This window comes from Myripristis murdjan, chromosome 2 (genome assembly GCF_902150065.1).
Source record: "Myripristis murdjan chromosome 2, fMyrMur1.1, whole genome shotgun sequence".
NCBI lineage: Eukaryota > Metazoa > Chordata > Actinopteri > Holocentriformes > Holocentridae > Myripristis > Myripristis murdjan.
The window spans coordinates 18,935,848-18,948,528 of record NC_043981.1 but is presented as its reverse complement, the minus strand read 5'-3'; the positions used below and the strand labels follow the sequence as shown (position 1 = coordinate 18,948,528).

General features: G+C 42.3%; 1 long non-coding RNA gene across 4 annotated transcripts in view; it reads right to left on the bottom strand.

Annotated features, from left to right (window-relative positions):
• The window catches only part of LOC115373580 (uncharacterized), a 339,580-nt gene that overhangs the window by 287,639 nt on the left and 39,260 nt on the right, over positions 1 to 12,681 (bottom strand). For all 4 annotated transcript variants that reach the window (XR_003929553.1, XR_003929556.1, XR_003929554.1 and 1 more), the window contains exon 2: positions 10,256 to 10,402. This is a non-coding gene — a long non-coding RNA (uncharacterized LOC115373580). The remainder of the gene's footprint in view (positions 1 to 10,255; positions 10,403 to 12,681) is intronic.

Sequence of the window (12,681 nt, the reverse complement as noted above, 5' to 3'; positions counted from 1 at the left end):
CCACCAAGGACGGGCACTTGAAAGTCCCGGTCCTCCCTCTCCCTCTCTTTCCTCACCCCCCCCACCCCCTCGTCTCTCCCTCTCCCTCCTCCCGGCTTCAGAGCCATCTTGAAGAAGACCTTGAGGCCCCCTTTGTCGTCTTCCCTTGAAACAAAACAAATAGAATTCAGGTCTTTTGATTGGCTGCAGCGAGCGGATCTCGCCACGTCTCCCTCCGTCGCCCGAGCCAGACGTTGGGACTTCAGAGGGAGCCCGGGCGCTCCTGTTTCTGCATCGAAATGAGACCGGCAGGTCTTGAGAGGACGTCTGCTAACTTTCTTCCCGCAACCCAACCTTGTTACAAAATACAGAGGAGCGTTAAAAACTTAATGCCGTTGCCGCTTTGCTTCACTTCGCCGCGGCAGGAGCGCCGGTCGGCTTGTTATACCGTCCTAGAAAACATGACACGCTCCTCCACTGCAGCAGCACCTTTTCAGCACGAGCGAGCCGCACAACAATCCTGACTGAAGATTTTTATATTACTTTTAGCACAAGACGCATGGCAGCTTCTCTTTATGGTCTCTGTTTGGAAAAAGGGCTTGAAATTCATGAGTTTTGGGTTTTTTTCTATCACTTGTGCACCTCTGCACGTGTGTTTAGATCCACAAGACAGAAAAAAGGGATCCGATCGTAATATTTTGATTAGTTTTAGCAAGGCGAGAGCATCAACAGTGGTCAAAATGTCAGATATGGTTTGATTTTCTTTGCATCTGCACAGAAGTAAACGCAAAGTTACCCATATGTTCAGATTGAGAAGACAGAAAAAAGAAGAAACATTGAAAAAACAATCCAATCTTAATATTTTTGATGTTTTGTTTTTTTTTTTGCACAGTATACATGGTGATTTGTCTTTATGGCCTCAGTTTGCAAGGTAGTCGTACAGAAACAGAGGCTGAAATGTGAGAAATCTGCAAGATTCTGTGTCCTTTGTAGAAACTGCCCGTGTGTTCAGACCCAAAAGACATCAAAATACAAGTAGAAAAACTGTAATATCTTTATATTTTTGATTGCTTTTTTCATACTTTATGCAGGAATTCACCTTTATGACCTTAAGGTAAATGGTTTTCACTTGATACTGCGAGTGTCTTTGCACCTCTGCACAAGTAAACACAAAGTTAGCCTTGTGTTTGGATCAAAAAGCACATGGATGAAAAGCCCATCTGAATATTGGTGATTACTTTTTGCAGTTTCTCTTGATGGTCTCTGTTTGCAAGGCCAGAGCAGGATCAGAGGTTGAAAATGCGACACATTCATTTCTGTCCCTTTAGACTTGTTTAAGAAGCCGTGCGTCTCCTTTGCACCTCTGCAGAAGTAAACTCAAAGTTGCCCGTGTGTTTAGATCCAAAAGACAGAAAAAAAAAAAGAAAAGAAGAAGAAGAAAAAAAAAAAAAAAAACACATTAATAAAAACATCAAGCGCCAGCATTTGTGTTTGACTGCTGTGTACATCTTTACACAAGCTTGCATCATTATGGTTTGTTTAGTCTGCAGATCAAGCCAAAAATTGTTCAGATCACCAGGCGTCTGAAAAGCTTTTAAGCACTTTATTCGGATAAGCCCTCTTTGATAGAAGATCCATGCATGAGCGAAGTAAAACCGCCGAGATAAACACAACAACTGACATCTGCTAACCAACTTTTTTTGAGCCAATGTTGCCAGGAGAAATTGTCTGTTTTTGTTTGTGTTTGCAGGCGAGAGCAACCGGGGGGCAAAATCTGCCGGGCTCACGCCGCCCGCCCGGCAGGTATTTCACCTGCAGGAACATTAGTGTTTTTTAAATATTTGATCTGATCTGTCATGCGGAATCTGTATAAAAGAAGTGCAATGCATGAAAATTAATTACTGGCTGCAGTTTGAAGCTGTATTTGGCAGCTCATTGACTTTCAAGTCTGTAGTGATGCTGTTTGATAAGAGCCAGCAGCAGCAGCAGTTTTGAAATATAAAAGACATACCAGTATATAATTAATAATAACAGAGGTATTATGCGCATTAAACACAACTGATTAGTCATCTGGCCTAATTTGGTGAGTTGTTTCAGGTTTCCTGCTCGTATTTCAGCCCATGACCAAACACATACAACCTAATAAACTTAATTTTGGAGTATTTGGACAGTTTGATGCAGACAGAATGAATCCTATCCACATATAATTGTTATTTTGAGCACTTTACTTAAAAATAGTAATCATCTACATTTTTTTTTTAGATTGTATGCAAAAAACAACAAGAAATCTCATTGCAGTGGGATACAACAATATGTATGACCTTTGTTATCTTGACATCTTTATTACTGGTGGCCTGTAATGTTGATGATGTAGAAGATGAGGCTTATTCTCACACTGATTGACAGTCACGATGCATCAGGGCACGGGATGCAGCTTCCAGGCGTAATAATACGAGCGGTGGTGAACGAGAGGTTAGATCACCGGGTCTGTGCACAGAAAGGCTTTTTCAGATTCCTTAAACGAGTTTGGAAAATGGAACTGAGGCAAATAAATGAGCGTTAATTGTGTTAGAGGATGCGTTTCTTTTGTTTTTCAGCGTCTGACTGAAGAAAACTCCTAATTAAAGGTGAGGTATTTTCACAAATGGATAGTCCAGCGTTTTTAATGGCTTTTACACTTTTTGGATGCTCCTCATTTGCAGCCCCAAGGAAAAGCAGCACTTTTTCTTGTTTTATAGTATTTTTTTTTTTATTTTTAGTCACATCTCGAAGGGGTGCAGAGTTGTAATGCAGAGAGCTGACTTCACTGGACTCAACCAATCATCTACCATTTGGGGAAGAGGGGTGGAGCCTCCTCTGCTGCCAGCCAATCAGAGCAGAGACTGTGAAAACAGTCTGTAGCTCGAGAGGTAAAATGACAACATTCACACATTATTTTCACCTGGAAAAATTCACAGGTATGTTTTTTTTTTTTCGATTCAGGTAATGATATAAACTGAGCAAACAGTGACAAATAGAAATGCTTAAATGATGAATCAGTAGTGGCTGTAAATGCACCGATTACCCTTCCTCGATAATCTAATGGTTTTTAGTTATTGATGCAGGATAAAAGCACTAAAAAATGTCGGATTCCAGCTTCACTAAGACCATCAAGAGGCTCAGTCTGCCTTCCTTTCCTCTGTTCATATCTTTATAAAATTAATACTTTGTTTTTTTTTTGGCTGCTGGTCAGACTCAGGAAGGCATCTGAAGACACTGATCACTCTCCATCGGATTGTGGCTTTATTTTTCACACTTTATACACCGACTGATTAATGGAAAAGATTAATCGACGGTGGAAACACTCGGTAGGTTGCAAGCCCTTGATAAAATATAGCCCACTTTACAAGACAAAGGTATCTCCCATCAGCCCCGCAGAGGTCTCGCACGCAGGCTCGGCGTTCTGCGCGGCTGCAGTCTTGCTGCTTTAACAGATTGCTGAATGTAAACAGGTAATTTCAGGCCGGCTTCCTCGTCTCATATAGGAAACAGCAGGGTTTCGCAGGCTTTGCAGAGCGAGCGAGCTTTTATCCCAACTGTTAAAAACTGGCAGCCGGCTATCTGCCTATCATTACACCAGGCGGGCGAAAATTAAACACTCCAAACACAAGTGCATATTAACACCCAGAGAGCAATTAAACACAATGCGGTTGCGTGCGCTATTCCCTGCCTTGCACCAGGTAGGGGATGTAATAGACGGAGCTCGATCGCTGCACACTCCAGAGGGTAATCGGCCATGTTATCGCGCCGCCGTGCAAAAGCGCGGAGCCTCCAGTATGCACAGGTGCTGTCCTCAGCTGTGCCATATTGGTTAATTGAGCAAATCTCTTATTTCTTACCCTCCTATAGCTACAATTATCTCTTGGCACAAAAACACACTCCAGTGCTTACGGCCTGCATGGGAGATATGACAGCCGAGCGCGGGTGCAGCCCAGGTCGAGTGATTTCTTGTACAGAGAAGTGGGATAAAAGCAGCAGCAGCACCTGCCGTTTCATTTCAAGTTATTAGAGCTGCACCAGTAAGTCGCGCGTCGGTGAGGGAGCCGTTTTGGAAAAGTAAGCCTCGAAATCCAAAAAATCCTGCGAGGCGACGGTCAGTAAAGTAGTCTGGGATGTTTTAAGCCCAAGAAAAAACACAGAGACGAGGGGAAAACAAGAAATATTTTGTTATTTCAGTGTTCAGCTTGGATCGATTACCTCCCATGTGGACGAGATTTCCCACCCGTGACCAATTTGACAGAATCTAATTTGGACAAACAAGCTAAATCCATGATATGGACCGATAATACAGCTGGATTTTTACAAAAAAAAAACCAAAAAAATAGAAATTGCTAACAGCTATTGGTGATGTATGGTGCATTTCTGGAACCGTTTAATAGTTTGGTGTAATTATGCGTTAATTCCAACTTGGAACTGATCAAAACGAGGAGCGCCTTGTGAAAAATGGACCCAGTCATCCGATCTGGGTTTCATTTCAGAGCTGCAGTTCCTGGTTTGTCCGGTTTCACTTCAGGTAACGTCAAGGCGGATAAAAAATGGCAGAAAACCAATCGCCTTTTGTTGTTTACGGTAAGAAGTGAAGCAACATCACAGAGTTTATTTACTACTTAACCAAATACTGCTGAAGACACTTTCGCCCCCCCCTCCCGGAGGAAACCAGGAGTTTTTTCTTCTTGTTGGCATGGCGTTTTCTCACCGGCTCCAAGTCGAAATGAAGGCGACATATGTTTCCTCTCTCCTTGGCCAATCGCAGCAGACGAGGTGACGTCATGTCCAGACACCTCCAGCAGCTCCGCTGGAGTCTGATGTCAGGAAATGTTTCAGGATCTCAAACATCGGCGGTAAACATCGGGTTCTGGTGTCGGTCCCTCCAAAATCAAAGAGCCGTGCCTTCTCTTCTCGAGCCGCCATTTTGCACCAACGTTAAACAACCACGCAGGAGCGGCACGGCGACCAGAATGCAATGCTGCAGCTTCAATTGAGCGAAGACATGTCGACTGTCGAGGTATGCACGCCATTCTGGGAAATGTAGGAAACCATAAACCGAAGTAGAAACAGAAATAGAGGCGAGTCACAGGACAGTGGGTTTAGATGTATTTTACAAACCAAAACCAAAAACAGGAAGTGGACTTTGTGTGTGTGTTTCTTGTATCAGAAGTGGAGCCTGAACACTGGAGTTTTGGGGCTGAAACTGATTTGGAAAAGCAAAATTTGCACAAATAATATCCTCCTGAGACCCAGCCTATTCAATTATGTCCTCTGTGGTGGACATCAATTGATCGTCTATATCCTTTTACTCATTTGAGCTGCCCTATCAAGTCCTGGTTTACTGTACAGGCCTTTCCAATGATATCTCGTGATAAGGTGGGATGAGGGAAACACCCACTTTCTATTGAGCCAAAATGGCAGCTGCAGAAAAACACGCACGTTGTGAAAAAAGAAACAGGAAGTCAAATATTGTTTAGCTATTGGCTTTTACTTATGAAAATTATATATTTTCTTGTTAATGGCATTGATTGTCTGTAACTGATTATCTGTGGTTATTTGATTGTTTTTTTTTTATTTAAATTTAAAATTATTTGTTTTTTTACAGTAAAATCCACTACAGTGGACGTGCTGTAAAATCTAAAATAAAAATATTTTTGTGAAATTCTAAATTGTGAGTTGTTGTTTTAACTCTAAATAGACAAGAAATCACAAAAAAAGTTCAATTGGAAGACACTTTTTTTTCCTCGGGTCTCAGGAGGATATACTGGTTGATTTTTTTTTGTGTGTGTGTAGCAAGGAATCATCAAATTTGGTAATCTAATAGTTGTGATAAAGACATGCTCTGTATTTGTTATGAAGACGTGGTGCAGTGCAAGGTAAACAACCGAGCCCAAAGGCTTCTCTCTGCAAAAACTGAAAACTGGAAAATTTGTCTATGAAACAAAACTAGAAGCTTTAATATTCATGAAAATCTGTTCCTCTAAAAACAGAAGCGAGGCAGAAGATTGTGATGCTCGCTGTTAGCAGCTCCATGCTAATAAAACCACGACAGATCGGACACAAACACCAACAAAAGTGGTCAAGTAAGATCCTGCTGGACAACATGGCCGCGGCTCACCACAGCTGGCTACACTGCAAAAACTCAAAATCTTAACAAGATTATTTGTCTTATTTCAAGTCAAAAACGGCTTATTCCTAGTCAAAATATCTCATTACACTTAAAATAAGACATGATCACCTCAGAAGTAACTTGTTTTTAGACAGTTGTCTCTTGTTTCAAGTGAAAATTTGCTTGAAACAAGAGAAAATTTGCTTGTTTCATTGGCAAAATTTGTTTCTTGTTTCTAGCTCATTTTCACTTATTTCAAGTGAATTTTCACTTTTTCCACTGGCAAATTTTGCCAATGAAACAAGCAAATTTTCACTTGTTTCAAGCAAAATTGTCTAAAAACAAGTTACTTCTGAGGTGATCATGTCTTATTTTAAGTGTAATGAGATATTTTGACTAGAAATAAGACATTTTTGACTTGAAATAAGACAAATAATCTTGGTAAGATTTTGAGTTTTTGCAGTGTAGCATCAGCCGGGCTCCAAGAGGAGGCTTCCAGTCGGACTTTGCTTCATCGTGTTCCATCAAGGAGTCGTTCAGCCTCATCTTCAAGTTCAGGTCTTCATTTTTTCTTCAAATGAGGTCAAAAAAATCTGCCAGTGGGATGAGATAATCCCACTTGCTTCAAATATAAATCAACTTTTTTGCTTAATTTTTCTTGAATCAAGTGTCATTTTCTTGATCTTGGTGGCTGATCTGCCCTGTTTCAACACTTTTATACTTCTTCCCAGAAAAAAAACACTGGAAACAAGTGGGATTATCTCATCCCGCTGGTGGATTTCTGACTTTGCTTGAAGAAAAACCATGTCTGAACTCTGAAGATGACACTAAAAATGACTGGTTAAAATGGAGTTTCTTTACTTGGTTCTTAAAGTGGTGAAACAAAACCAAACAAAACAAAGAAGCAAAAAAAACCCAGGAGCTCCAACGTGCAGCGGCTGGCCTCCCTCCGTCGTATCGGCACAGCGGCCGAGCTGTCATATCAGCAGCGAGATAATATGTCAGATTAAATATGTATGGGTGAATTAGGGCTATCTCAAGTATTATATCATTTAAATTCAAATCGCTCCATCGCTCGGCACCGTCTCATTATGGCGCTTGAGAAATTAGCAGATAAAAACACTGCCACATGGGTCTGATATTAAGGCTAATTTACCCCCCTTGAAATTTTTTTTTTTTTTCACTCTTAACACTTTATTCTAGGAAATGAAAGGCGCGTTACCTATCAGAGCCACTTGATGTTAGATTTACGATAAGAGGAGTTTTGTTCTGCAATGAGATCTCCACCTTTTGAAAAAAACATGACACCTACCCTCGCCGGATGATTGCTGACATGAAAGTGAAACCCTCGACAGAATATTACCGAGGCCATTAGCCTTCTGAAGACCTGCGTGTGTGTGTGTGTGTGTGTGTGTCTCATGTTGAAAGCAATGGGACACACACTCGTCTACACAGCGGGCCGCCGAGCGCGTGCTGATCAAGGCCGTGCACACTCATCTTTTTTTTTGTTACTCCCAAAAAATCTAGATAAGATTGACTCGATATGATTCCTCCTGCAGAAAGAAGTTTTAAATACAGAACTATTGCCAATGTCAGAACTATTTACATCAAAAAATGTGCGCACAGATGGTGCATATTATTTTAAACACAGTTTTTAGCTTCCTGTTGGTTGACATGTGAATCAAAAACCAAGGACGACATTTTAAAAAACTGGAATGATGAAAAAGCAAGTGAGAAGTTGTTTGTCCTCGCAGTTTTTACTGGGTTTTTTTTATTTTTTTATCTGTATTCACCGTCCTGTTGTTTTACCCTCCGTTAAAGACCACTGACACCTCAGGAGTTATTTATGTTGAAGAGTTGAAGAGCTGAAATAAAAAAAAAAAAAAAAAAAAAAACTGGGTTGTTCAAAGAGAAAGTGAGCACATTTGTTTAAACTCTGCTTTATGAATGTAATTGGGATTGTGCGCCAAGTTATTGTAACTTTGCCATCCATCAAAATCTCTCCTGCACTTTCATCTGGGGGTTAAACGCACTTGAACTTTTCTTTTATCATCTATTTTTCTACTTGCATACTCCAAACAAGCGACAGCGGGAACTTGTCTTTTTCAAGAAGACATTTCCCCCCTGAAGTTAGTATTTTAATAGTTTTAATAGCAGCTGGACCCAGGTCAGGTGTATTTTTTTTTTTTTTATTTTTGAGGACACTTCACTCAAGTATTTCCATTCAGTGACACTTTTTACACTTCAGTGGGAAATGTTGTACATTTTTTAATTGCTTTGCAGAGATGCTTTTCCATTGTTAGAGTGTAAACGAGCAAACTAGCAGCAGTTTGAGCTACAGCATTAAAACAGGTTCTTAAAGGGTAATGCATCAATAATTCAACAATTTCCACGCTGAACTACATTTTACTGAGAAAACGTCTCGAATGCAGGACTTTCACTGCAGTATTTATTGATCATTTCACGTATGGATGTGAGGTACTCTGTGGGATCATGTCTCTAAGCTTCTGCTGGTCAAGTGACTTTCCAAACGAGCGTCTAATATTTTAATTTACAGGACATTTTGTTTGAAAAAGGCGCACCTCCCTCCACCTCCTGACTGAAGGTCAGAAAGCCCGTGTATCAGCTTAATAATAAAGTGTGCAAACAAATTACGGGGCGGACGGGGGCCCCGGTTCAGCCGCGCGCGCTGAGCCGCTCCTAAGGTGAAGGTATTAGCCGAGCTTATTTATTTTCATTTCCGTGGCTTTTATTTGCTCCTTTCCCCTGTGGTAAAAGAAAAGCCTGATTTCTGCCATGATTCCCTCCTTAATTTTAATACCCTTTTTACTCATCATACAGACATTAGACCCCCCCCACCCCGTCACCCCCGCCCGCCCGCCCCCTCCCCCTCCTCCCTTCTGTCTGAAATAATGTAACTTCGGCTCACACAGGAACACAGGGCGGCCACAGGGACGACTGTAAACTAGCTTTCTTTCTTTTCTTTTTTTTTTTTTTTTTTTTTTTTTTGGCGCCTCCATGCAATTAATTGGTGTACAGCCATGTGCATATATGATAACAGCGGATTTTTTTTTTTTTTTTTCCCCTTCCCTTCCCCTCCTCACACACACGTGCACCTCCCCAACAAGGAAAAGGGAGGTTAATTAATGTAAGGGGCCGCTTGTTCGCCGAGATGCCGAGTTTACTGCGCCGCTGCCACCCCTCCTCCTCCTCCTCTTCTTCTTCTTCCTCCTCCTCCTCCTCCCTCCTCCTCCTCCTCTTCTCCACACGCACACACACACACACACACACACATCCCCTGCCGCCTTAAGAGCCTTGATTCTTCGCTAATGACCTAGTTCTTTTAATGAGCGGTATTAACCCCTGGCTACAGTCGCCCAGGTCTTAATTGTCAAGCCAGGCTGAAACGTAGGGAGACGAGTCCCTCGCCCATCAGCAGGTACAGGCGGTGCGGCGCTACATTAACACGCCTCATCACCGGGGCCCCAGGAATAAATAATAAAAAAAAAAAAAAAAAAAAAAAAAAGGTTGCTGAGGCAACCGGCGGCCACCATCATCAACTATGTCCCCCCCGTCCTCCTCCTCGCATCCCTCTTTCCACCGCTTATGATGATGGCGATGATCACCTCACCACCACCCCCCCCCCACTCGCCTGTCTCTCATTTTGGACTTTCTATCCTGCTGTGACCAGAGCGAGAGGAGATGTGTGTGTGTGTGTGTGTGTGTGTGTGTGTGTGTACAGAATTAAAAACATATATATATAAATATAAAAATAATGTAATGTGGGGGGAAAAAATAGAATCAGAAAGTGCATCTGAACCTGCAAACTCATTAGGACACATGCTGGAGAAAGAGTGTTTAAAAAGAGTGAGAGAGAGAGAGAGAGAGAGAGAGAGGGAGGGAGGGAGGGGGGTGGTGGGGTAGGCTGGGTTGGGGGGGGGCAGACCGGGTCCTTTCATTTACAGAAAATATGATTAAAAATTCCCCTTTATGTTGCACCCAAGAGGTGTGTTTTAAAATTCAAACACTATTTACTATAAAGCACAATATAAAATAAATCCAATAACGAGATACAGAAATATAGACACCTAATTAGTGAGAGGACACCGAAGAAGAAGAAGAAGAAGAAGCCTGGCAAACCTCTAATGGCTTTAATGAAGAAAAGTCCAAAATAGGCTGGGATTGGGTGCTGCTTTGTTCCGGCGCTGCAGCTTCGACTGCACGGCTGCAGCACGCAAAGAAAACCTGCACCTCCACAAGCCAAGTCTCGTCTTCACGCTTCAAATCCTGTTTAAAAAAAAAATAAATTTAAAAAAAAAAAAAAAAATCTGCCAGTGGGATGAGATAATCCCACTTGTTTCCAGAATGACCTGCCTCATTCTGCCTTGTTTCAGCACATTTGTACTAAAAAGGTCAACGCAACATGCAAAGTTTGGGTTTTCATGCATGACGGGGCTAAAACGACACCCCTCACCATTTTACCACAGAAGTTTGATTCATTTTTTTTTTTACACGCATATTCACATTTTTCCATCACGATCTGCTTTCAAACGAATGATTTTCACATATATGAACACCACTGAGACATAAAAACTTTGAAATTATTTGTTTTTATTATTCAAGTTTTAAGAATAATGCATAACTGAACTTCATGGAAGGGCAGCAGACAATGCACGGCCTTGCACTAACTCTGCAAATAAACACCGAGAATAAACATAAGATTTTAACACTGAGGATGAGGCTTTTACAGCTGTAAGAAAGTTGGGACTTTTTTAGAGGATGCTGGGTAAGTGAAGCCTTTTTGACTGGGTTTAGAAATCTAGAAAGATGAGCTTCAAGTCATGTTTTTTATTTTTCACGACGGTATAAAACGCTGTAATGCATCCCACTGGCCAAGAAACGCCCACATGGTTAACAGGCCAACAAATTTTAGGACCAATCACAGCGCACAGATCAGGTAGGAATCACCAGAGGCCCCACGTTATGATATTATGGTCACGATACTATAATATTGTGATTTTAAACGTCATTAACACATATTGTGATTTATTACCTTTTTCAGCTGCACGTTCTGCCCTGTTGAGAAAAGTTTGTTTTATCCAGCTGCAGCGAAATGGGACAGACTAACGAACTCTGTCTTAAAAACCTGTCACAAATGTCGTATAGATTCTTGATGATATAATATCGATACTTGGCGTCAGTGCATCGATATCAATTGGCACGCAAAATATTGCAAAACTACGCTGCATGGATTGAGTTTCTCTTTTCATCGTCTGTTTAAGCTGTGGAGACGATCGCTTCTCACGCCAGCTACCCGGCTCATCTTCCTCTGTTTGGTCCGAACAAACCGCAAAAACGCATCACTTCCTGTGCGGCAGGAAACGGCGAGCGAGCGGCGAGGGCTCAGAGCAGACGATGGAAAAGACTCAAGAATTAGACGCCGACATTTTAATCTCCTGCTCTTTGTGTGTGGAAATGTGTTTTCCTCGCACAAATCAGCATCCAAGTCGCTTTACTCGTGTGTGTTCTTTATTTGTCCGGCGTGACGTGTGACAGCTAAATCCGAGGGTCCAATAGGAAAGAGGTTAGCCGGTCCATCAACCTTCACCGACCAAATATGGGCGTGTGCTGCACCCCTTGTACTCATTGTGTTAGGAAATGAGTCCATTTCCCATTAGGATGCTGCAGCTCTGCCGCTACAGCTGCGAGTATTAGCAGCAATAAACCTCACTGTCAATCTACAAAAGGGCTGGGGCTGCTGCGTGCGTGTGTGTGTGTGTGTGTGTGTGTGTGTGTGTGCGCTGTCTGCCTGTCTAGATATGTGTGCATGCATGCATTTCTCTCTCCATGCATGTATGAATCCAAATGTGCATATGTGTGCATTTGTGAGACACTGCATGCCTGTAAATGTTTGCAAGCATGTGGTAGCTTGTCATGTGATGCAAGCCTGTGTGTGTGTGTGTGTGTGTGTGTGTGTGTGTGTGTGTGTGTAACGAGCCTGCGGACTCGGCCAGCGGTCCGTGTTGACGTGACAGCCCGTCGGTCAGAGTGGGGCAGGGCAGACCTTGACCTGAGCTGTCCAACCAGCACAGAGCCCTGCAGCACTGGGACCAGTATGACAAGGGCACTGGGAAGGGCAGCCACACACACACACACACACACACACACACACACACACACACTTATACAGATGCATGCACCCCCACACGCAAGCAGGGACAGTTTTCATACACACTAAGGTTAGATGGAGATGCCAGAAAACGTCTAACAGGAGAACTGTGGAGCGAGCGTTATCCCACCAGCTGACACCACAAGGCATTGTGGGTAAAAGAAGCGTGGCCTCATGCTCTTATTCAGCTGTTTGTACTTCTTTATGTTCTTTATTCTTCTGAACACCACAGAAGAAGACACAGTCAGGTCCATCAGGTTATAAAAAAAAAAATCACATGAACCAAACTCACCAAACGGCTGCTGAGTCATGTGACTTTTGTTTCCAAACACTCGCCGGCTTGTGATTGGGCGATTTGAACCTTAAAGGAATACGTCAATGTCTTTGGTAAAAATCC